Below are 25,181 nucleotides of genomic sequence, written 5' to 3'. Positions count from 1 at the left end.
ATCAGCTTTTTTGCCTCTAACAATCGCAGACTCGCATTAACACTTAATATGGCGGTAGAACACCTCATTTTGCATCTATCTGCCACACCATGACCTCTGACCCCTGTCATGTAATTTCATTAGGATAATAGGTCTCCCATTTCTATTAGTCTTTATTATGACTGTGCTAATGCAGAGGAACTGACCTCACGGTCACCCCAAACAAATATATATATATATATATATATATATATATATATATATATATATATATATATATATATATATATATATATATATATATATATATAAAACCTAAAAAAGTTTAGAAATAAAAGAAATAAAACCTAAAAAAATTATAATAAAAAATAATAACCCACAGAATCCCCATATTAATGTTGAATCAACATAAAGGAAGTATATTTAATATAATATTTTGTTTAATGCCATCTTTTCACCAAGTTTTTTCAAGGCCTGTAGCCCTGATATCAAATATAAAATATAATACTAGTAAAAAAAAAAAAAAAAAAAAAAAATCAATCAATAATTTCAAATCATATTAGAATAATTTCTAAAGGATCATGTGACACTGAAGACTGGAGTAATGATGCTGAAAATTCAGCTTTGCATCACAGGAATATATTACATTTTAAAATATATTCAAATAGAAAACAGTTATTTTAAATTGTAATAATATTTCACAATTTTACTGTATTATTTATCAAATAAATGCAGCTTTTGTGAACATAAGAGACTTCTTTCAAAACCATTAAAAACTATAATAAAACTTTTATTATATACATATACATAATATATAAAATGCGGATAATAAAAATAATACTGAATGTGTATATCCTCACCAACACACTGATACCATTATTAAATATATTATTTTTCCAGTTTCTTTGGATAAAATTAGCAATATAGCCATTCAACATTATATTTGAAAAGTCATAATATTTAATATTTAAAAACTGTTTAATAAAATGTTGGGATGCATGTATATTGACCAGTTGACCCTTCGCCGGGAGTTTGATTGACAGCCGATCTAACCAATCATAATGCTGAATCCGCCATTATGTCCGACACAGCAGTCAGGGGAGTTAGTAGATTCACGTCGGTGGACTTGAACTTGAAAAATGGTGCGTACTGACGGCTATAAATTAATGAGTAGGAAGAGCTGATTGGTTCATGTCTATTAGCCAATGAAGAGGCGCTACAGCGATCTGTCACGACACATTAAAGAGCCACAAAATGGTATTTATTGTTTAAATTTGAATATATTTGACATTTGAGACTTTGCTTCATATCAAAAGTAACCTGCACTGTCTTGTCTGTCCACGCGTTGTCGGTGTCCTCCGCCATGTATTTTTCACTGCGTGAGAACATGATGTGTGGTGTAAGAGAGGCATGGCTTGTCGGATGTAAAAAACAGTAACAAAAGTGGGCGGGCCTTTGCCAACGGTCAATTACATTTTCTGTCCATTGCCTGGAGAGCTGAAATCTAAAGAACACAGAGATTGATCTGAAAGCCTGAGTGGCTCCCAGACCAGCCTTGTGTTTAATTGGAACGGGTTTTCAGTTTGCTTTGGGGCCGAACTAGCAAATGAATCCCACTGATGAGTCCCAGTAAACAATAACACAATCTGACATTTGCCGGCAAGGATCCTGTTGCCAAGATTTTCAGTGGCAGAAAAGAGAAAGATGTGTTTGTTTTTTAACTTAAATGTCACAGTAATCATGTTGAAGATGCTCTAGTCCTCTCATCAGAACAGATGCAGAACAAACGAAGTGAACTTTAAGAGCTCTCAGGAGAAATTGCTTGTTAATGAACACTAGCCAGCTAATAACACAGAAAGCACAAAATAAAAATGACAAATGAGATCTCAGATTCTCTTTGACAACATGAAGACTTTTGCTGAAAACTGAGGCTAGGTCTACATTAATACATTAAAACATTTCTCTGTCCACACTTGCGTTTGCATTTTACAAAAGTTGCTCGTCCGAACTGAATTGTAGGAAAATGCTTAAATGATCTTGCGTAAAACATAACAAAAGCTTACTGAGATTATAGTAAAGAACATAATAAAGTTTACATTTATAGTGCCCCGTTATATTAGTGTAAGGGTGGCTGTAGCAATCGCACAACAAAGAGAATGAACTAGAATCATCTTTAATCAGGAATACATTGGAAACCGACAATAAAGGACTAAACTGAAGAGAGTATATATATGCAGGGCATAATCAGGAACTAAATAAGATACAGCTGATGATAATTAATCACAGAAACAAACAGGGACATAAACAGAAATCAGTGAATCCGAAACTAAACAGAGCAGGGAAACAGGAACTAAAGGAAACAGAACAGAATATCAAAATAAGAGTCCATTACCATATCAATTAGCTTTCATGCACTGTGTAATATAGCTGTTTATGAAGGTAAAAGGTCTGCAAAGTTTTAGAGATCAAATGAAAGAATCGATTCTGAACTGCCTAAACGAGTCATCAGCAATTCCAGTCTCACTTCCTGTTACATATCTATGTAACAATGTAAAAAATTTGCATGATGCCAGCCTATGGTCTTCATTGGCTGTCCGTGAACAACGTGTAGTTTGTCCCGCACTCAAACACTGTAGCTGAGGGCTGAAGAGTTTGGTTTGTGTTGTTGACATGTCAAGAAGATGCTGTTTTCTGTGATGCAAAAGCAAATCCACTTTGCTGCACATCCAAAGCATGAGGATTCGCACTCTAATTGATATGGAAAAACTGACGGCATCATTCACTTCACTGTCTATCAAGTGCTGAGGAAGATCTGAAGCTGAATTTCAGATATGGTTATAGGCATTTTGTTTCCAACATGCTCTGTAAGCAGTAGACCAATCACAACAGACTGGGGAATCTAACCAATCAGAGCAGAGCAGGCTCTCGGAAAGGAGGGGTTTAGAGAGACAGAATCTTCGAACTAACCGTTTTCAAATGCTTTGAGAAATGAGGTGATGCTGCAATGTATATCATAAGAAAATGTTTTTTGGACTTGGATTCATGTAAATCTATTGTAGGAGATTAAAATAGCATAATAGAGTCACTTTAATCATTTGGCAGACACTTTTATCCAAAGCAACTTACATTGCATTCAAGACATTGTAATCAGTTCATGAATTCCCTGAGAATCGAACCCAAACCCTGGTATCGCCAACGCCATGCTTCACTGTTTGAGCTACAGAAGTTCTCATGCTATTCTTCTGGCATGATCATTTTATAGCAAAATATCCCAATATTTACTGATGGAGTCATTCAATCGCTATTTCATGATTGGTCTAAAACCCAACTGCCCTCAGTGTTGCCAGATTGGGCGGGTTCAGAATATGGCATATGGCAGAATAAAAATGATTAAATGAAAGTTATAAAAAGAATTAAAAACAAAATGTTAATTTTTTGATTGCTGTTTTGACAGTTTCCACCTGGACATTTTAGTCATATTTGTTCATTCTCTTTAATGTACAGTATTTGACCTGTTTTGACACGTTTTCCTGGGAAATTTTTATTTAATTGTTTTTGTTATAATTACTTTTTTTTTTTGTGCAACCTTGATTGACATGGCAATAAAATTCTATCACATTGTTTTGGAAGTTAAAGTTTTGGGCGGGTTTTTCTTGGAGTGGGTGATTTTTGGTGAGCTTTTGGGCTGGAAATCATTGACACAATCTGGCAACACTGATTGCCCTTATTTTGCCGTAGGACAGCAATTGCTAGTAAATTTTGTCATCTTTGCAGGAATGTAGATTGTACAAACTAACATTTATCTTGGGTAACTCCTTGATAAGGGAATAGCACATAACACATACCGGTATAAACATATATATCTATGTAGGCACTGATAGCCTAGTAGGCAGCACATCGACATATATCACAATTGAGCTTGAGTCCCAGCTCGTGGACCTTTCCCGATCCCATCCCTCTTTTGTGGAATGGAAAGATTCTATGGATTTTAAAGGTTCTGCATCATGCCAATAAAGATTTTTAAGAGTGTAATATAATCACAAACCACCTCTAGAGCTTCAGAGAAGAGTCGCACACTGTCCTCAAGTAACAAAATCTGACACACACACACACACTGTGGCCTTTTTTCAGAGGATCCCAAACACTTGGAATGGAAGAAAATCCAGCATCCATGACTCAGGCGACAGAAAAGGATTTCCAGTTATTAAGGGCAGATGTGCTGTTCTAGCAGGCGTGGGTTTTCGTGGCTAGGAAAATGAAAACGGCAGATTAATACTTTAAATTTAACTTCTTTTAAAATCTATTCACACATGTCTGGTTAATCAAAACTCAGGATCTGGAGCCGGTTGTCCTGCAGCTCTGGTGTTTATTCTAGTAGAACTGCATGGTAGTGCTCAGATCTGGCCTTTTAATCCCATTACAGAGACAGACAGTGAGAAGAGACACAATCCAGAGACGTCCATTTCCTGCTCCTCTGAGCGTCTGCGAATGAATTCTGATGGCTGGAGGCTTCGCTTTGTTGTTTATGCAGATTTTCTCTGCTCTGCCTCCGTATTTTTGATGGAGTCCAGGACTGATATTCCTCCTCATCTCTACCTCACAACCATCCATATATCTATCTATAAATCCAAACTGAAGAATTGTTAATGTTGTTGAAATAACTCTCCTCTACTCATCAAGGCAGCATTTATTTGATGAAAAATACAGTAAAATAAGTATTATTGTGAAATATTTTTACAATTTAAAATAACTGTTTTCTATTTTAACATATTTTAGAATGTAATTTATTCCTGTGATGCAAAGCTGAATTTTCAGCATCTTTACTCCAGTCTTTTGTTACGTTAGAACACAGACAAGACGTTAGATCCAAGTGCAGCGTATTTTAGTAAAGGGTAATCCAAAGTCGTAATCCAGAAACAGGCAAGGGTCAAATCCAAGGAACAGCCCACATATAACAGAAAGTCAGAGGAACAGAAGTGCACGTAACAATAACTAACAAACCACAACCAAGGACCGAAACAACTGAGTATAAATAGACAGACACTAATGAGGAAACACAAAACAGCTGAGTGCAATGACATGGGATAATGAGTCCGGGAAGTGTGTTATGGGTAATGTAGTCCAAGGGGTGAAAACAAGAGTCCGGGATGGAGTGCCCTCTAGTGGCTGATAGGGCACTCTCACTGGTGATCATGACATCTTTAGTGTCACATGATCCTTCAGAAATCATACTAATATGCTGATTTGCTGCTCAAGACACATTTTCTTATTTCATATTTTTGTCAGAACATTTTTGATTTCAGGTTTCTTTTTTAAAGTAGAAATATTTTGTCTTTAGTGTCACTTTTGATTAATTTAATGCATCCTTTCTGAATAAATGTATTAAACAAAAACTTACCAACCCCAAACTTTTGAACAGTAGTGTATATTTATCTGTAGAAGCTATAACTCAACTTTTAATCCTACCCACAATCCAGAAGTGAGAGCGAGAAATTTTATTACCCGAGGATTGCAATTATATCTAATTGCTTAAGTTGCCAAAGTACACACTGTTTTCCATGTACAAGTAAAGGCACCACTGGTTTTCGCACAAGCCAAGAAAATTGCAAATTGCCGTCTGCTGCTAGTTATCAGCTAAGATAAAGCTGTTGTTGTTATTAGTGAAGCTACGTGACGGTACGACACTTGAGTGATGGCAGCGTGAGCGCCGACCTGCTGGTGCACCTCTTAAGATAATGAGCTGTGGGAATTCACATGCTTCTGATTATCCAGAGCAGCTGCTTGATCAAAGACAGCGCACCGCTCACTCCATCCAATCACAGAGCGACACACCCGCCCTCAGCCAATCACAGCCTTCCACAGAACAGGTACCTCAATACAGAGATTCTCCTGAAACACTCTGGCCCTCATTGAAGCCAGAATCAATTTGACTGTATTTTTAATTACCCAGAAAGCTTCTACTGTATTTATGCTTTGTAAATTCTTGTGTTTATCATTTAAATCATATTTGAGACAGTCTGAAGTGCAATATAAAATTCCTCTTGACATCTGACCCATCTCAGTGGTTTAGATAACAAAATACTCACTGAAGTCAAGCTGTATCTTCAGACTCATTTATAAATAGAGGAGAGAGGAGATTAGACACTAGTGTCATTAGCAACCAACCACATTAAAACTTCTGATAGCTGAGCGCTTGACTGCATCTCCACAAAGATTTTACAACCGTGTCATTTCTTTTGATAATTTCAAACCCCGCTGGAATAAAACAGCCAAAGTTGGTCAGAATTAGCGACACTACTAATGTAACTATACTGAAAAAAAAATTGGTGTAGCAACAATTTTAACTCAGAAGTTACTAGTAAACTTCACAATTACAAAGAAATGGCAAGAAACACATTGATTTTTTTTCCAGACGGTATATATATATATATATATATATATATATATATATATATATATATATATATATATATATATATATATATATATATATATATATATACAGTACAGTCCAAAAGTTTGGAACCACTAAGATTTTTAATGTTTTTAAAAGAAGTTTCGTCTGCTCACTAAGGCTACATTTATTTAATTAAAAATACAGTAAAAAACAGTAATATTGTGAAATATTATTACAATTTAAAATAACTGTTTTCTATTTGAATATATTTCACAAAGTAATTTATTCCTGTGATGCAAAGCTGAATTTTCAGCATCATTACTCCAGTCTTCAGTGTCACATGATCCTTCAGAAATCATTCTAATATGCTGATTTGCTGCTCAATAAACATTTATGATTATTTTCAATGTTGAAAACAGTTGTGTACTTTTTTTTTCAGGTTTCCTTGATGAATAGAAAGTTCAAAAGAACAGCATTTATCTGAAATACAAAGCTTCTGTAGCATTATACACTACCGTTCAAAAGTTTGGGGTCAGTAAGAATTTTTATTTTTATTTTTTTGAAAAGAAATTAAAGAAATGAATACTTTTATTCAGCAAGGATGCATTAAATCAATCAAAAGTGGCAGTAAAGACATTTATAATGTTACAAAAGATTAGATTTCAGATAAACACTGTTCTTTTGAACTTTCTATTCATCAAATAATCCTGAAAAAAAATATTGTACACAAATATTTAGTACAATTGTACACATTAAATGTTTCTTGAGCAGCAGATCAGCATATTAGAATGATTTCTGAATTATCATGTGACACTGAAGACTGGAGTAATGATGCTGAAAATTCAGCTTTGCATCACAGGAATAAATTACTTTGTGAAATATATTCAAATAGAAAACAGTTATTTTAAATTGTAATAATATTTCACAATATTACTGTTTTTTACTGTATTTTTAATTAAATAAATGTAGCCTTGGTGAGCAGACGAAACTTCTTTTAAAAACATTAAAAATCTTAGTGGTTCCAAACTTTTGGACTGTACTGTATTATATATATATATATATATATATATATATATATATATATATATATATATATATATATATATATATATATATATATATATATATATAAAATATACTGTTATTAAAACATTATCTTATACGATAATCCAATAATTGGGATTCCTCTGTCATTTTGATGTGTGTTGATTCAGTACATACAGATACAGGGATTCTTTTGCGCAGCACCGCAGGTTTGTACAACAGATTTCCTTACTCATCTCATTAACACACTGACAGTAGTCCTGTTTGATGAGCCTTAATTACTCGCATTAATTCTCATTATTTCAGCTCTCGTTAAAGCTGAGAATTAACAAACTGGAGGAAGTGAAAGTGAAGAAAATTAAAAATTAGAGAACAGGGTGAAACACCTCAGCAAACATTAGTCCCCAATTAAATGTGTGAGTTTCCCCAAAACTTACTAACAAACAAACACCAGAGAGCCATCCAGCATCTGCGAAAACCAGAAATTACATTTTGTTAATAAGTCTTGTATAATCCTAAATTCCATCGGTTCATCAAATAAAGCAGTCAGATCTCTTTTGGACTAAACCACTCAATTCATATTGAGTGGATTACTTGTACGATCTCTTTATGAACTTTTGGAAGCATCAAAGTCAATGGATTTCATCAAAAATATCTTCATTTGTGTTCTGAAGATGAACGAAAGTCTTACAGAGGGTAGAAGTAGGTACAAGAAGAGTAAACAAAGCAGCATATCATTCCCAATCTTTTTTTTTTTTTTTGGTTCTTGTTGTAAACTCTGCATGTAATTGCATATTCTCTACTTTTCTTCTATCTTTACGAGCAAATGTCCTGTGAATAATACTACTCAGTGCTGCCCTCTGATGTCTTGTATAGAAAAGCAGTTGTACTGCATGTGTCAAACTCATCCATCCAGGCTTGAATATATTTCCCACGACTGTGTGGCAAGATGGAGAGGAAAATGAAGTATACTTGGGCTTTTACTGTACAGTATGTCTGATACTAATTTGCTTCAGACATGAAGAATTGACAGTCCAAGAAAGTTTTGCATTATAAATTGCTATGAATCACACATGATTATTTCGTAATTACAGTCATTGTGATATGACTTAAAGGCAGTGGAAAGCTGCATAGATGGTGAAGAACTTTATCAACCAATGATATTGCAGTTTTTTTCCACCCATTCACATTCCAGTCAAAACAGAATTTATAAAATCAGGTACTACCCATGATTATTTTATGCTGAATATTTTCTGAAATATTGTCATATTGTAGGTTAAATGTCTTGTGAATGTCATTCCAATGTTGCTTTTACTGTAAAATCTGAATTCTAGTGTTTGGAGTCAGTGGTGCACAGCAGTGGATTCCCTGTGTGTCCGGTGGCAATCCAGCCGTGCCCATCAGACGGACATTAGTGCTCTGCGCTGCGCTTGACTTGATCTTTCCAGAGACCAGCTGCATAAACCTCCCTGTTGAGCTCTATAGCACAATGGCCTTTTATCAGTTAAGCTTCAGATCTTTCCTAAAAGAAAATATGAGCTACCTTTTGATATTGTTCATTTGAAATCATGTCTGATTCTCCAGCTCAGATTCTGCTGCTTGGGAAAGCTACTTTGAAACTGGCAAGTCAAGCTATGATAGTTACTAATAATTTCAAAGCAGTTTGACTATGGTCAAGCTACCCTTTTTAAAAAGAAGTCATTAATTACTTACTCTCATTTAAAACTTTATAAAGTAAAATAACGAGCTTCTGGCGCGACAGCCATATGCATTCAACTTACTTCTAAAAAGCGTTAACTTCTGCAATGTAGTACACAATGCCATGACTATCTACATTACGCCATGACGTACTACGCTATGTCCTACGTTAGGTCATTCATTGTGTACTACGTCGTGGAATTTAATGCTTTTTAGACGCAAGTCGAATGTGTATGCCTGTCGCAGTGATGGAGTACTCGAGTCCTGGACTCGGACTCGAGTCCGACTCGAGTCACTATTCTTTGGACTCGAGTCCGACTCGAGACTCCATTCTCTGGACTCGTGACTCGACTTGGACTCGCGGACTGATGACTCGTACTTGGACTCGGACTTGAGCATTCACAACGTTGTTTTTGACTAAATATGTTATAAAAAATTATATAAGTTTATATATAATATTATATAAGTTTTCATGCCCAAGACCGGCCGGGATCTATGTTTTCCCCTCACAGACACTGCTACCGCTCACTCTCTTGACAACACACTCACTGACGTCACTCACTTTACGCTCGTGCATGATTCGCGGGCTAAATGTTCAAATTTGGAAAATGCAGAAAGATGTGCCCCGGATCGTGAAATTTGCCTACACGAATTTAGCATCTAATGCTGGAAAGAGCAGCGCTAAATGTTGTGTGTGTAATCGCACAATTGAGGAAAAGACTGGGACAACTTCAAACTTTAACAGACACCTGTCACGGATGTACCCAGAAAAGTAAGTAAAATGCTTTCCATTGGCTGACGTTAGCTTTTAAAAAAACTATTAACTAATGCATATATGATAATAAACAGAAGAAGCTAGGGTTGGGCGATGTTTGACAATTTGGCATCAGACGTCGACAATGTTTAATGTCTGGTTCAGATTACACAATTTTTTTTGTCTGTTGATAATTTACTAGTCACTGTGTCAGATCAGATTACATTTTTTTTTTTTTTTTGTCTGTTGCGATAGTCACTGTGTCAGATGGATGACGCAATTTTGACTCCTAAAATCCTGTGGTGTCGTGGACAAGAAACATGTCAGACTAACGTTACATGTTGCTTTCTGACCAGTCGCGTGCCGTCACACACACACATTCACTTGAACACATACAAACGCACTCACACTAAATCACTCGGTCACCCACTCCCTCACTCTCACTCTCTCTCTCTCTCTCTCTCTCTCTCACTCACACACACACACACACACACACACACACACACACTCACTCACTCACACTTCCTCTCTCTCGGCATATCGTATTGATTTTTACGTTTTAAGTATTTTTAAAATACAGTGCCCTGTAAAATGCACGTTTCTGTCATTTTTGTTTAATGTAGAACCTCTTTAATACATTTGATCAGTTCTTTGAAGGTCCCAGAGTGGAGACATGTAGGCACTGGGAGCTCGAGACTCGACTCAGACTCGAATACGGGACTCGAGACTCGACTTGGACTCGAACTCTGGTAATGGTGACTCGACTTGGACTCGACTCGGACTCTTCTTTGGTGACTCGGACTTGGACTCGGACTCGAACACTGGGACTCGAGACTCGACTCGGACTCGACAGTTGGTGACTCGACTACAACACTGGCCTGTCGTGCCGGAAGCTTGTTAATTTACTTTATAAAGTTTTAAAAAAGTATATTTTTCTTACACAAATGCATCGATTCGATTCAGAAGGCCTTTATTAACCTCCTGGAGCCATGTGGAGTACGTTTTATGATGGATGGAAGCAATTTTTTTTGGGCTTCAAAATATCATCCTCCATTGACTCCCATTATAAAGCTTAGAAGAGCCAGAATATTTTTAATATAACTCTGATTGTGTTTGGCTGAAAAAAAGAAAGTCATATACACCTAGGATGGCTTGAGGATGAGTAAATTATGGGTTAATTTTCATTTTTGGGTGAGCTATCCCTTTAAGTTACAGTATACTTATATCTGGTGAATTTGATTTCACCAAGTACAGCATGTTTTAGGTTTAGCTGTAGGGATATGGTTAAGACTAAATTTTCTGAAAGGAATGTTGTTCCAGGATCAACAAAATATGTTTCCTAGTCGACTGGTTCATTTAAGCCATTAGTCGACTAGTTGCAGGTTTATGGTAATGGTTAGGGCTGCACGATTAATCGGACGATTAGAAATTGCACTTAAACGATTTGGCTTAGTGCGATTATGAAATCGCAAAGCAGCGATTATTTTTTTATGCGCGGCTTATCAATGAACTATGGCTCCAAATGCTAATCCATCTGAAAGCACTGAAATCACTTATAATGTGTTTGAAAAAACAACACTTTGTCAAAACATCTTTTCAGACATGAGAAGCATTTATTAACATCTTGTCCAACAAAAGACAACATTTAATAACATGTTTTTACTCCAAACTCACTTCATAACGACAGTTGAGCGTCCTTCTGTGAGATGATGTGGCTTCTTACACAGAATAAGGCAGTCGTGTGTTCATTATCGAAACGTTTCAGTCATGTTTAATCAATCAAAACGTTTTAATCTTCTGTTTATTCAGCTACAGCGATAGTACGGGATATCCTGGAATGACGCGTGTTCTACTTCGGCAGCAGGGCATATTTGCAGTTTCTGCACAAGAGCACCCTCTGGCTTTCAGATAAAGAAACATTTACTACTGATCACAGAGCCGTACAGCTCTGACAAGCTCCTCATAAAATAATCGCAGCTTTTGCCAAATTGCGTGTGATAAAATTGCGATAAATCGTGCAGCCCTAGTAATGGTGTTTTCTGAGTCAGTGTTGGTTGCAACGATAAGGTTGACAACGCTGGCTCAGAATCTCTGCATTATAGAGAACACACCTATTGACAGAAATGCATGTAACGTTAAATGTCATGCATTAAGCGCAGTGGTTAACATTATGCTACTAACATGTTTCAAATGTTTGTGGTCGATGAATGATAGGCAAACATTTGCCTGCAGAGTTTGCACGTCATCTTTTTGTGGTCATCCTTTACCATCTAAAAAAATCCTACGCTTTGGATTTACCACATGGACCAGCCGTGTTAACGATCTGTCTGTTAGGAGACAGCCCTACATACTGTATATGTTTACAGTACAATTTATGCTGCATCCAAAATCGAATACTTCTCTACTATATAGTATGTGGAAAACAGTACGAAAAGAGTAGTATGTCCAAATACATAGTACTATTTGAAAAACAGTAGGAGAAAAGTCGCCGGATGACCTGCTGGCGAGATTCTGAAATGTGCATTTGATGGACACTTTACTATCCCAAGAGGTCATGGGAGAGGATTTATGAATGACAGTAACGTGACGCAACTGGCGCTAACGTGACAGTAACAAAATGGCGGATGTAGTACGAACAAATTTCATTCATACTACCCATATTCATACTATATAGTGCACTTTTTAAAGTAAATTCAAATTCAAACGTAGTTCCTACTCAGTACGTGACTTCGGATGCAGTTAATTTTTTGTTACACGACAACACTACATTTCCCATGATTCTCTGTGTCAGCATGAGATTGCAAAAAATACATTAGAGCATTACATCACTGACCCAAAGGTGCATTCATACCATGTTGGAATTTCCATAATTTTGAGATTCCAACTTGTAAATAGCGTTTACGTCCTCGTAGAACTTGTAATTACAACTTGTAAAGTCTGAATTTTCTGAGCGCTCCGACTTGTACTGCCTGATTGCTGATTCATTTAGGCATTGATAGTGTTGCCATAGAAACACATTCCAAGTCTGAGGACGTGAACAGCTCTGAGTAGAACGTCACGAGTTGTCAGGGTAATCAGGGTAATTACTACATGGCGTAAACGCAGCATAATGCACATTGTTTACTCTTCATTTTGTGGCATTTGCACTAAAAATCTTTCTGTCTTTGATGAAAAATGAAAAGCGCATCTGTTTGTTTACAATGAAAATTACTTGAACGCATGGCATACAGTAATTCCAATTTGCAATCTCCTGAGTAGGAACTTTGGAGGACTTAAATACTGCATTGATTGTGTCTGCAGAAAGGTGGAGAAAGATATTACATATTGATAAAAGATAATAAAACCAATCTTTTTCCCCTTTAGAAAAATGTGCACTTGATGAATCTTGCACAATATGACCAGGAACATTTCAATTTCATGTCATTTTTAGATACCTCCCACATTCTATATATATATATATATATATATATATATATATATATATATATATATTTTTTTTTTTTTTTTTTTTTTAATATTCAATATCACCACATTTCAGAGAAAAATCAAAAAGCCATGTCTCAGATTGAGTTAAAATACACCAAAATAAGTTTAAATTGTGGCCACTTTCTAAAAAAGGATTTTGATCAAACTCTTAATGTAGTGTAAATCCATTAATGAGATCTCAGATGCTGTGTTGCCTTGGGGAATCTTTTAAAAAAGCGCACCAGGATACTCAATTTCCCTGCTGCAGTTTCTGTAAAGCTCACTGTATGTTTTAGCGACTGAAGCAGAAGGAAACTCACCTGTGACAAAAGGTGGAGAAGAGAATTGGTCCCACGGCTCATACTTTATTAGGTTTTCACGTCCTTGGTGATAAACGGAGGTCAGCGGATGTTGGAGCACCAGTTTAGTGCTGGATTGACAGCATGGCTCTGGAGGAAACATGGTAACAGGAAATGGTGAATGTAGCGAGGTGGAAACCACATAAACACACACACAAACGTCTCCCACACAGCCTGTGGGATAACCAGACAAGCTGTCTGACTAACCTAAATTGATGTGCTTCTCTCTTCAGGGCATCCTGTCAGTCTGGCCTACATGTTCACTTGTTCAGTAGATGAGTTTCAGGAAAAAGTGCATCATCTTCAAACTCCTGTAAACACACAGGAACTGAATTCACCCCATAACAAAGCTCTTTACTGAAGCAGTAGCTCTGAATGTAGTGAGCTGCCTACTTTGACTTTAAAGCATCATAAGAAGACACAAAGGCTTCAACATTATGTTGCCTTATGTTGGTAGAAGAATATAATTATTAAAATATAAAATAGCTTTTTTATGTATATTCTTTTAGATAATTAAATGTAATCATTTGTGTATAGATTGCTATTTGTGTGGCACTTACAAAGAGCGCTCCAGATCAGGTATTTTTGCAGATAGTAAACAGCAAGGCACTAAGTTTTGGAAAAGAGTTAGTAAACAACTCCGACATTAGAAATACTGCGGCTTAAACTCGCAGTGAAGAAGTGCGCACTAAATGGCTAGCAGCACATTGTGCACTTTGTTTTTCTTTTCAGTTTTGTTGGGAATCATGACTTTTTGCTGTGCCAACACAGACTGCAACTCTCGAACTTAACAAATCACTTGGGAGCCGCAAGACCCCGGCATTCAGTGTTTGATGCCGTGATTCACTCATGCTGCAAATGTTTCTCATGGACAGCAGGGAAAAGGCCTTGTCTTTCAGATGGCTATCTGAGTAAAGCTTGAACAGAGGCCAGTTGCTAACGCTGAAGAGTAAGAGAGTGTATATTTGAATAATTATTTGACACCATATCAGTCCTGATATTAGTGGTGTTTGATGACTCAAGAAAAATGACTTTGTAGTAATACCTTAGCAATGTGCAAGGTTTAGCTGGTTAGCTTTAGAAGTTAGCCCCTGCTGGTAGATGTTATAATTACACCTTAATGAGGGCAAAAAACTGTTGCTAAAAAAGTTGTCATGTATTTTGACAAGTCTTTGCAAACAACATATAACAACACACAAAAAAATATTTTTTATTAGATAATTTGGAGTGCATTTCACAAAAAAATGCTTAAATGTCATGTTTCATTCAATGTTTTATCTGTTTCTGTTTGTGAATTATTTTTTTTTTTTTTTAGTAAACTAAACTTAATTTACTGTTTATCCAATCGATCCTGTGCATTTAAACTGACAAAATTGACAAAAAAGTTATGTTTTAGGATGAAAGTAGCACAAAGCCCATGCAACAAAGAAACAAGTGACAGGCAGACAGATAGATAGACAGACAGAGATAGACAGATATATAGACAGACAGACAGAAAGACAGGTAGAGAGATAGATAGAGAGAAAGAGAGATAGAGATAGACAGATAGATATACAGACAGACAGACAGACAGACAGACAGACAGACAGACAGACAGACAGACAGACAGACAGATAGATAGATAGATAGATAGATAGATAGATAGATAGATAGATAGATAGATAGATAGATAGATAGATAGATAGATAGATAGACAGACAGAGATAGATAGAGAGAGACAGACAGATAGATAGATAGATAAATAGATAGATAGCTAATGACAGATAGACATATGATAGATAGATAATGACAGACAGATATATATAGATAGATAGACAGACAGTCAGATAGATTGATAGATGATTGATAGATAGATAATGACAGATAGATAGAGATAGACAGACAGACAGTCAGATAGATAGATAGATAGATAGATAGATAGATAGATAGATAGATAGATAGATAGATAGATAGATAGATAGATAGATAGATAGATAGATAGATAGATAGAGACAGTCAGATAGACTGATAGATGATAGATAGATAGATGGATAGATAGACAGACAGACAGACAGACAGACAGACAGAAGACAGATAGACAGACAGACAGATAGACAGATGAACAGACATAGAAAAAAACTGACAAAAAGTAGACAAGAAAGTAGCACAAAGCCCATGCATAAAGGAAACAAGTGATCATTTTTTACAGTGTTGCCATTTCTAAATGAAAATACCGTTCTTTTTTTTTTTTTTAGTATACGCCCATTTTTTTCCCAACGTCAGGATCTTAAAAGCATGAAATTGACACCGGGAAAGAGACAGACTGAGTGAAGTTTAATAAATCTGCACTTGATGACTACAAGAATGTCTTGGTCTAGAATCTGCCCTCGGATCACTTGAAATCCTGAAATCCGTCTCATTAATGAACATGTGGGTGGAAAACCTTAGATCTGCTCCCTGCTCTGCTCCAATTACTCATGTGTGGTTTCCAACTCCAAAGAATCCAGAGATAGCTTGAAACATAAAACAACAAGTTGCAGTATATCTTTGAATCTCTCGCTAATAGCTTTCATCGTGATATAGGCCCATTAGCAGGCCCGGATTAAGAACACATTGGGCCCTGGGGCTATAGCAACACTAAGGGCCCCCTTTCATATGATTGCCATGCCACAGTGTCTTGTACCACAAGAATTTTTTTTTTAATTATTATTATTTTTATATTTTTTAAAAATTCCTTTTATCAAATCATTTTATATAAGCACACTAAATATTCCATGCTATTAACATATTTTAAAAAATATTTAACATATAAAATATTTAACATATTTTAAAATTATATTGCATATATTGCTGACACAATAATTCTTTCCTCTGATTAACACAAAATAAACTATTTTGAAGAATGTGGGTAACCAAACCGTTGATGGTCCCCAGTGATTTCCACATTATATATATTTTTTTCCTACTATGGAAATGAATGGGGACCAGCAACTGTTTGGTTACCCACATTCTTTAAAATATTTTCTTTTGTGTTCAACAGAAGAAAGAAACTCATTCAGGTTTAAAACAACTTGAAAGTGAGTATGTGATGACAGGATTTTAATTTTTGGGGTGAACTATCCCTTTAAGCACAAGGGTCCGCATGCTATTAGGATGCTGTCACTTTAAGACCTGCACGCGTCCGATTTTCTCAACTCACTTCAGACATAACCAACTGTGTTTATGTAAACCTTTTGTGTATTTGACAGTATTATAGCGCAATCAGACGCGAAAGATGAAGTCCAGTAGTCAGGTGCTGTTTGACAGGCTTAAGTGTGTGTGCACGCTTCGGGTGTATGGGGTTGGGGTCAGAAAAAGCGCATCTCAGAACAGCACACGAATGACAGGTTTAACTGGCTTTTAAAGCACATGCAAATAAAGAACTTGTGATTGCGAATAAGTGCAGTGTCCCGTGAGTAACTCTACCGCTGTGTTAACGTGTGATGTGAATGTGTCGAGGTCGAGATGTACGGATGCGGCACCAGAACTGCAACTGATAAAATGTACTTCAAAGGCAGAAAGTGGAGACAAGTCACACGACATTGGTGTTCGTCAAAAAAACAGTAGGAAAGTTAATTCGGGATTTTTACACGGGTGATGATGATGAGAGAAAAACACTGACATTCTGAATTCAAACGGCAATAAAATCAACCGACTCGTCCCTGTAAATGTTGAAAACACCTTACGTTTTAATGAGAAACAATTACTATCCGAATAGGGCTTAACTCGTAATAAAAATAATAACTTGATGCAGCTGCTATCTCACCTTTTTCAACGTGTAAAGCACGCAGATCGGCGACGGTGTCGGGTGAAGATAATTGTGAGCTGCCGCTGCACGCGGGGTCTTCCACTGGCTCGGATGTTTTATGTGAACCGAAGCAGTTAGTTTTGTAATTTTTGCTGTAAGATTAGCATCCCTTTTCTCCCTTTCAAGCTTATTTTTCATTTTTTGCGCAACACTATCACTTTTTTTAATCATTTTGAACACCAGCGAGGCTGAACAAGCAATAAAGGCCAATTTTCTAGTCTACATGCGATGCGATAGCATAATGCAAAGAGGCGTTTCCCGGTGTCATGTCGCGAATTGTAAAGTGATTTTGATTGGACAGTGATTTATCAGTCAGGCACATTTTCCAATCATTTTTTCTTGTTATTTATTAGACACAAATCAACCACCTTTGACTTGTCAATCTCATTTCCTCCAGCCAATCACGGGCCCCCTCTACCCGCGGGCCCTGGGGCTTCAGCCCCACCTAGCCCTTATGTTAATCCGGCCCTGCCCATTAGACTCCACTTTCAGCCAGATGATCAATAGTTTCAACTCGACCTCCTGAACGGATAACAAGCCAATCAGATTCTAAAATCCTTCACCACGACGATAGAACCACTGTCGCAACAACGAGCCGCTCTCGTTAGTGATGACTGATGACTATCAGACCAGGAAGTAACCTTAAGAAAATCAAACGTAATTAAGTTGGGGCATTCGATCGATGTCGTCAATTTAGTTCTCCTAGAGGGAAATGATCCGCTCTAGCCAACCGTACCTCTAGGAAAATGTGACCCTTACAGAACATAGGAATCGAATCCTTGGAGACAGAAGAAATATAACTAGAGTTTTACTTTTTCTGAAGAAGATGTGAGGAAAGGAAAGGAAAAGGAAACCGTCCGATATCCTTGTGAAAACGGTAATAAAAATATTTCAGTGAGCTAATTAAGAGGAAAAGTTTCCCAACCCTGCAGGCACCAATGGGTATCCTGACACTTGCACTGGCTCTCAGATCAGTGTGTGTGTGTGTGTGTGTGTGTGTGTGTAAGGCATTAGATTAGACTTAGAGCTGTTAATATATTCTTATCCAGTCCTCAGTTTTTTTTTCCCCCTCCCACCCATATACAAGTAAAACATTTTTTGGCTCCACCACTGACAAAAAAAAAGTTTTTAAAAGAAGTCTCTTCTGCTCACCAAGGCTGCATATATTTAATCACAAATACAGTAAAAACAGTAATATTGTGAAATATTATTACAATTTAAAATAGCTGTTTTCTATTTGAATATAATTTAAAATGTAATTTATTCCTGTGATCAAAGCTGAATTTTCAGCATCATTACTCCAGTCTTCAGTGTCACATGATCCTTCAGAAATCATTCTAATATGCTGATCTGCTGCTCAAGAAACATTTATGATTATTATCAATGTTGAAAACACTTCAATTTTTTGTGGAAAGTGTGATTTTTCCCCATTAATCAGGATTCATTGATGAACAGAAATTTCCACATAGCATTTATTCAAAAAAGAAGTCTTTTTTAACATTAGAAATGTTGTTAGTCAATTTTGATCAAATTAATGCATCCTTGAAAAAAAAAAAATCAAACTTTTAAACAATAGTACAAAATAAAATGTATAAAACATTACAAATAAAAAAGAAATGAACTGAAGACTGACTCTAAAGTCCAATTTGTATGTTTTCCATTTAAATTGATAGCTTTCAGTTGCTGTAATGTTGAATGTCTATAATAAATGTTTAAAAAAAATTATTTCATAGAGACATCAGTACCAGTACCACAAACTACGAAAACATGTTTTACTACAAACAGTTTATACATAGAAAAAAACTTAAATTTTCGATTCATCAAAATATCCACCATTAGCAGCTATCTGACCTAAACTGGGTTCTAATTGGTTCATTGTATTCTAAACTTAATTGGCAATCAATTGTTGAAGCTATTAAGGTGTGCTGACCCAAAAATCTTTTACAAACCTGGGCCAAGTTTAAACCAGTAACCAGGCATCACAGCTGGCAAAGGGGAATGTCTGACTTTGACATGTATATACTGCCATTATTATGTAATCAAAATGAAAATGATTATTGCTGGTCTTTAATGATAATGTAAAGTTACTGTAATGTATTTGCATCAAAAAATGATAAGATTTTATGCTGATATACACACACACACACACAAACAAACAAACTACACATGAAACAGCAAGCGCAACCTTGCCACAGTAATGTGCTGCTCATGTGTGCGAAGGTCAGGTTACTCCTTTAACCAGCGTAAGTGGAAGCCGACCCTGGCAGCTATGAGCCTATTCATAACACACAAGCGATCGCATGAATAGATGTGTGGGAGATAATTCACATCTCGCTCAAAGGTCACTCTCTGCCTGCAAAATGCCTTTCAATTTCCAAGCAAATGTCAGCGTGCTGAGCAGCTTCTAAAAAGTTTGGCTTTTCGTTCAAACCGCAGCGTAATAGCTTGTGTCCTTTACATTCAGTTTTCAGAAGGATCCTCAAATAACTCCATTTATTTCCTGAATGAGGGGTTACTGCTTTTTGCTCGAGTGTCCTTTTAACTTCAGCTATTTTGGATCATGTTTCAATGTCAAAACCACACAAACTTTTGCCGGTGACTTCCCTGTTGTCTAAATTATATTTGTGCTGAAGAAATAGGTTCCCCTGATGGCCCTTGCAGTAATTCTGCTAATATAAAAGCCAAACCGTGAAATGTGCTTTCTTTGCTATCGTTCCTAATTCCTCTGCCACACGATTAGGTGCTAAAATGAGTGTAATTCCCCCGTAATGAGCCCCGTTCCATTGAAAGCATTGCACGAATGTCAAAGATGGCTCATAATCTCCTATTAGCCGTCAGACTTCTGGATTCTTCATGCTGCGTTTGACGAGACTCTGGCTGCTCACTTATTTCAATAAATTACCCATGGAATATTATAGGACTGTGGTTGTTTTCACATAACTGTACTGTATGATTCTGACCTCAGGCAATCAGCTATTTTAATATGATCAAGAAAAGTGAAGAGGCTCATGCAGAAGATATTTTTTGTTTGTCTGGAACACAGACAGATAAATAATGTAAAGTGTTACTGATCAGGGCAACAGTTTCCACCAAAATACCATAGTTGAAAAACATAACAAAATAAATAAATAAATAATATAAAACTAAAATGCACATAAAAATAAACAGATGTATATACAATACAATAAAATAAGATGCATATAAAATAAATAAATAAATAAATGCATGCATACATAAATAAACAAATGCACAAATACTAAATAAATAAACAAAATGCATATAAAATAAATAAAATGCATATGAAATAAATAATGCAAGAAATGCATAAATAAAAATGCACATAAAATAAACAGATGCATATAAAATAAATAAATAAAAAAGCATATAAAATAAATTAAAAAATGCATAAATAAATGCAAGAAAGGCATAAATAAAAATGCACATAAAAATAAACAGATGCATATGAAATATATATATATATATATATATATATATATATATATATATATATATATATATATATATATATATATATATATATATAAAATGCATATAAAATAAATGCATAAATAAATGTAAAACCTGCATAAATAAATAAAAATAAAAAATGCACATAAAATAAACAGATGCATATAAAATAAATAAATAAAAAAGCATATAAAATAAATTTAAAAATGCATAAATAAATGCAAGAAAGGCATAAATAAAAATGCATATAAAAATAAACAGATGCATATGAAAAAAAAAAAAATAAAAATATATATATATATATATATATATATATATATATATATATATATATATATATATATATATATATATAAAATGCATATAAAATAAATGCATAAATAAATGTAAAACCTGCATAAATAAATAAAAATAAAAAATGCACATAAAATAAACAGATGCATATAAATCAAACAAACAAATATTATATTATGTTACGTTACATTACATTTTGTTATATTATATTATATTATATTATATTATATTATATTATATTATATTATATTATATTATATTATATTATATTATGTCACCATATGCAGGTTATTTTCTATTTTTTCAGTGGCTTAAAATGTTTCTTCCCCCATTCTGAGGAAGCATAATTTCAGCCAAACAGCCAATTAGATTAATGGATTAATACAAAAAAAGCTCACAGTAAACACCTAAAAATAAACGCATGTTTCCACTGGGAGAAAAACGCAATGTTCTCTAAATGAAAGATGCTGAATCATTAATTTATTTGTACCAATATAACAATAAACAGCTATGTTTACCTACATACATTTTTACAAACATTTTAATGGAAAATTTATGATGGGAAAGAATCACTGAAAGGGGATGAACAAATGATTAGAGCAACTAAGAGGCTTTCACAAATGTCTTATGAATATTCAATAAATCATCTGGTCATACAATAACTACAGTAACTATGGTGTTTTGATGGAAACTATAGTAACCATGATGTGTTTTTGTAGGGGTCAAGGTGACCAGCTACGATCAGCACAAGAATCTATTCTATCTGTGGGCTGCATTTCTGTCGATTGTAGAAACACAAAGAGAACTGTTAACTAGATGCAAAAAGCAGCACTGAACACTTGAGAACCCATTTACTGACTCTGTGGGTGTCATGAATGTGGACCTGAGGAGGTCGGGACTGGCTCTGTGACCACGCTGCCGGACCGTGGCTCTATTGTGCAATGAAGAAGTGCACCTGGGAAAGCCATTATTAAGCTGTCATACAGCACATCGACAGGGGCCTGCTTGGCATTTAGTGAGCAGAGGTCTTGCTGAGCCCATATCATCTGTAAAACAGAGAGAGAGAAAGTTTGTGTTAGAGAGAAATGGTATCAAAGATTTGGTACCAAACAGAAGTGACATGTAATCCTAGACTTTAAGACTCTCATTGGCCCATGAGTTACATTTCTAATCTCATTTATTCTGCAGAAAGCATCCGTATCTTCTACTTTCCCCCCCTCTCCAGTCCTTTCTACCAGGTATCAGGCTTGAAACATCATTATGCATTTTTTACGAGGAGCCACTTTCCTTACCGGTTGCCCTTTAAATCCATGTCCTCGGAGACCAGGTTCTGGAGTTGAGAGGAATGTTAAACAGGTTGATCTTTGTCTGCCTGAAGAAAGATACAGAACATAAACACTGTAACAGCTTTAAATGGGCATTGTGCATCACTTTATTTTAAAACGTGACCAGCCAGACAGACTGATTGTGAAGTCCAAACTTTGCAATTGCTTAACTATTACTTAGGCTAATGAATATTAATTAGCTTATTGTAGGTTACTTACTATGTCAACCCACTTTTGAGTATATATATATATATATATATATATATATATATATATATATATATACACACAAACCCGAATCCAAAAAAGTTGTGACACTACAAATTGTGAATAAAAAAGGAATACAATCATTTACAAATCTCATAAACTTATATTTTATTCACAATAGAATATAGATAACATATCAAATGTTGAAAGTGCGACATTATGAAATGTCATGCCAAATATTGGCTCATTTTGGATTTCATGAGAGCTACACATTCCAAAAAAGTTGGAACAGGTAGCAATAAGAGGCTGGAAAAGTTAAATGTACATATAAGGAACAGCTGGAGGACCAATTTGCAACTTATTAGGTCAATTGGCAACATGATTGGGTATAAAAAGAGCCTCTCAGAATGGCAGTGTCTCTCAGAAGTCAAGATGGGCAGAGGATCACCAATTCCTCCAATGCTGCGGCGAAAAATAGTGGAGCAATATCAGAAAGGAGTTTCTCAGAGAAAAATTTCTTCAAGAGTTTGAAGTTATCATCATCTACAGTGCATAATATCATCCAAAGATTCAGAGAATCTGGAACAATCTCTGTGCGTAAGGGTCAAGGCTGGAAAACCATACTGGATGCCCGTGATCTTCGGGCCGTTAGACGGCACTGCATCACATACAGGAATGCTACTGTAATGGAAATCACAACGTGGGCTCAGGAATACTTCCAGAAAACATTGTCGGTGAACACAATCCACCGTGCCATTCACCGTTGCCGGCTAAAACTCTATAGGTCAAAAAAGAAGCCATATCTAAACATGATCCAGAAGCGCAGGCATTTTCTCTGGGCCAAGGCTCATTTAAAATGGGCTGTGGCAAACTGTTCTGTGGTCAGACGAATCAAAATTTGAAGTTCTTTTTGGAAACTAAAGAAGACAAGGCCAAGTTGTAATCAGCGCTCAGTTCAGAAGCCTGCATCTCTGATGGTATGGGGTTCAAGAGTGTGTGTGGCATGGGCGGCTTACGCATCTGGAAAGGCACCATCAATGCTGAAAGGTATATCCAAGTTCTAGAATAACATATGCTCCCATCCAGACGTCATCTCTTTCAGGGAAGACCTTGCATTTTCCAACATGACAATGCCAGACCACATACTGCATCAATTACAACATCATGGCTGTGTAGAAAAAGGATCCAGGTACTGAAATGGCCAGCCAGCAGTCCAGATCTTTCACCCATAAAAAAACATGTGGCGCATCATAAAGAGGAAGATGTGACAAAGAGGACCTAAGACAGTTGAGCAACTAGAAGCCTGTATTAGACAAGAATGGGACAACATTCCTATTCCTAAACTTGAGCAACTTGTCTCCTCAGTCCCCAGATGTTATAAAAAGAAGAGGGGATGCCACACAGTGGTAAACATGGCCTTGTCCCAACTTTTTTGAGATGTGTTGATGCCATGAAATTTAAAATCAACTTATTTTTCCCTTAAAATGATACATTTTCTCAGTTTAAACATTTGATATGTCATCTATGTTGTATTCTGAATAAAATATTGAAATTTGAAACTTCCACATCGCATTGCATTCTGTATTTATTCACAATTTGTACAGTGTCCCAACTTTTTTGGAATCGGGTTTGTGTATATATATATATATATATATATATATATATATATATATATATATATATATATATATATATATATATATATATATATAAATTTATTTATAATTACTGGATAAATAAATAAACAATTAAACACATAAATAATCCAGTGATATGAGACCTTACACAGTTGTGCCAGATGAACAGAAACGCCTGATGTTTTTGGCAAATCTGTGAGGAAAACCAGTCCCCCATCTGTCACTGTTTCAGACGCTCTCGCTGCTGTCGGTCCATGATAGACGTCTTAAAAGCATTTTGACAACGTTGTTATATATATATATATATAACAACGAGATATGTTACCAAAGAAAGTTTGGTGTATCTTCAATCTCCCATGAAAATCTCATGCCGATTACAAATGAGTCGTGTTCTCCTGCAAAAAAAACAGATGTTTACATCAGTGTTCTTAAAGGGGACCTATTATGCCCCTTTTCACAAGAAGTCTCAGGTGTCTCCAGAATGTGTCTGTGAAGTTTCAGCTCAAAATACGCCACAGATCATTTATTATAGCTTGTCAAATTTGCCCCTATTTGGGTGTGAGCAAAAACACACTGTTTTTGTGTGTGTCCCTTTAAATGCAAATGAGCTGCTGCTCCTGGCTGCTTTCCAGAAGAGGGTGGAGCTTTAACAGCTCACGCTTCGGTTGCTCAACAACAACAAAGCTGGACAATCTCACACAGCAAATGAGGATTGTCAATAACAGTGT

The 25,181-nt window shown here is 35.7% G+C and overlaps 2 long non-coding RNA genes across 2 annotated transcripts in view; both read right to left on the bottom strand.

Annotated features, from left to right (window-relative positions):
• Positions 1-14,031, bottom strand: part of LOC137015485 (uncharacterized) — a 20,314-nt gene extending 6,283 nt beyond the window's left edge. The window contains exons 1-2 of the long non-coding RNA XR_010893983.1: positions 13,904-14,031; positions 13,658-13,786 (exon numbers count right to left, since the gene is read on the bottom strand). This is a non-coding gene — a long non-coding RNA (uncharacterized lncRNA). The remainder of the gene's footprint in view (positions 1-13,657; positions 13,787-13,903) is intronic.
• Positions 14,032-21,683: 7,652 nt separating this feature from the next.
• On the bottom strand, positions 21,684-24,835 carry LOC137015484 (uncharacterized). The gene is made up of 3 exons (XR_010893982.1): positions 24,602-24,835; positions 22,577-22,656; positions 21,684-22,330 (listed from the first exon to the last, which is right to left on the bottom strand). It is a non-coding gene; the product is annotated as an uncharacterized lncRNA (long non-coding RNA).
• Between the last annotated feature and the right edge of the window lie 346 nt (positions 24,836-25,181).

This window comes from Chanodichthys erythropterus, chromosome 24, assembly GCF_024489055.1.
Source record: "Chanodichthys erythropterus isolate Z2021 chromosome 24, ASM2448905v1, whole genome shotgun sequence".
Classification (NCBI taxonomy): Eukaryota; Metazoa; Chordata; class Actinopteri; order Cypriniformes; family Xenocyprididae; genus Chanodichthys; species Chanodichthys erythropterus.
This window is presented reverse-complemented; position numbering and strand designations above follow the sequence as displayed.